Consider the following 2,074-nt stretch of genomic DNA (forward strand, 5'->3'; position numbering starts at 1 on the left):
TTTAAACTGGCACGCATAACACAGACATGTTCACAAAAAACGTAAAAACAATAAACACACAATCACTCTTATAAGCCTCAACTTCTTCCAAATAATGCATAAAAACAACGAAACCAAACATGAAAAAATAAAACAGTTACAAATACCTCTCCAAAATAGTTCAACAAAAGTACAAATAAAATCAGAAGCACACCACACACAAACACCAACACATAATAACTAACGCGTTTACATAAAAACACACAAACATAAATGTACATAAACTCACACAGAAGCACCCACACCCACATAAAAACTCATAGAGGGAGACACAAAGCCACATATCTGCCCACACAATTACCTAAATACCAACATACACAATGTAGAAAAATATAAATACATGTACACTCACACAACCACACACACAGATAAATACAAACACACACACACACACATTCTCATGAGCATCATGATATATAGCCCATGTGTACGCCCACATGCAAATGAACTGCACACAAATCTACAAGCGATAACTTTCCGTATGCAAGTAGTTGTTCTAAACGCCTGTACACACCTATGTACATAAATACACACATACATACAAAAATAAATACACACATAAATTCACACATACATACATAAGTACACACATGCATACAAAAGTACATATACACATGCATAAAATTATCCCATGTATACATATAGAAACGTACATACATGCACCCATACATGCTTACCTCAAAACATACATGCACACATACATGTTTACATATAAACATAATACAAACAAACAAACATACTTATATATACATACATCTAAGCAAATACAAATTTCGTCATTAAGCAAACATAAACATACATACACCCGAGTTCTAGTTTTGTTTTATATGAACAAACATATCGAAACATATTCTCACAAATGTATACACATATAACAAAAATATACACAAGCACACAGACAAACGCACATAATAGAATATACTGATATACAACATCTCACGATCACGTAACATACAAAGCACCACGGACAAGATCATCTGTATGTGTGCCGACGAACATTCCTTTATTGGCATCTTTGCATAAACAATAAACATTCAAGCTATATATTTTTTAGGGTATAAATATCTTAAAACATATATATATATATATATATATATAAATTTTTATGTTTATATAGTTATATATATATAAGTTGTTAAATATATGTAATTTTTATATATGAACTTTTATAAACAGTTCATACATTCACGCTCAAATGTTTGAACACATTGTTTAATTTTCCGTTAAGTAATCATGTGAATATATACTGTTTTTGGTTTTGTGTATATATTGGCTTGTATGTCTGTGTGTATTTGTGTGCGTGTCTGTCTGGTTTTTTGTGCTTTTTTGAGCTCAATTGCTTGTCAAGGAGTTCAGAAGATACAAGTAGAAGAAGTGTCTCCATTCTTAATTCTCTTCAAAATAAGATTAATTTTTTTTGTCTTTCATTATTTTTAACAATTTTTTGTTTAAAAACTTTTCTGATTGAGAAAGAGCATTTGAAATTATTTTTTGAAGATGTTTCTCAGAGCATCTGACTGAATCTGTCTTCATTTTGCGCTGCATAACTCGTTTGTGAGTGTCTTCTGTATGTGTGTATGTGTGTGGTGTGTGTGTGTGTTTATGTGTGTGTGTGTATGTGCGTGAGGTTTTCTATATGTTTAAAGCTGTGTTTGTGGATGTTATTGTCAGTGTGTGTTATTATTTGTGGGTTCGTTTAAGTGCTCACAGATAGTGTTGCAGCTTGTATCAGTTAATATTTTTTGTATATGTATGTGTTGTTTGTAATTTTGAATGTGTTTCTTTTGTATGTTTGTATGTTATTATATGTTCATCATGTTTTATATACAATTATGCACACAGTTGATTAAGTTGTATGTATGTATGAATGTGCAGTGCATGATCGTTTAAAATTTGTTTGCATTGCTTATACATGTTTGTATGTGTTTCCATGTTTGTATATGTTTGTTTTTTATTTTTGGTATGATTTTTGTATGTTAATTGTTGATTTGTGTTTTATTTAGAACCGGAGCTATTTTGATTTTGCTTATTTCCT

This window comes from Helobdella robusta (genome assembly GCF_000326865.2).
Source record: "Helobdella robusta unplaced genomic scaffold HELROscaffold_8, whole genome shotgun sequence".
NCBI classification, from domain to species: Eukaryota; Metazoa; Annelida; class Clitellata; order Rhynchobdellida; family Glossiphoniidae; genus Helobdella; species Helobdella robusta.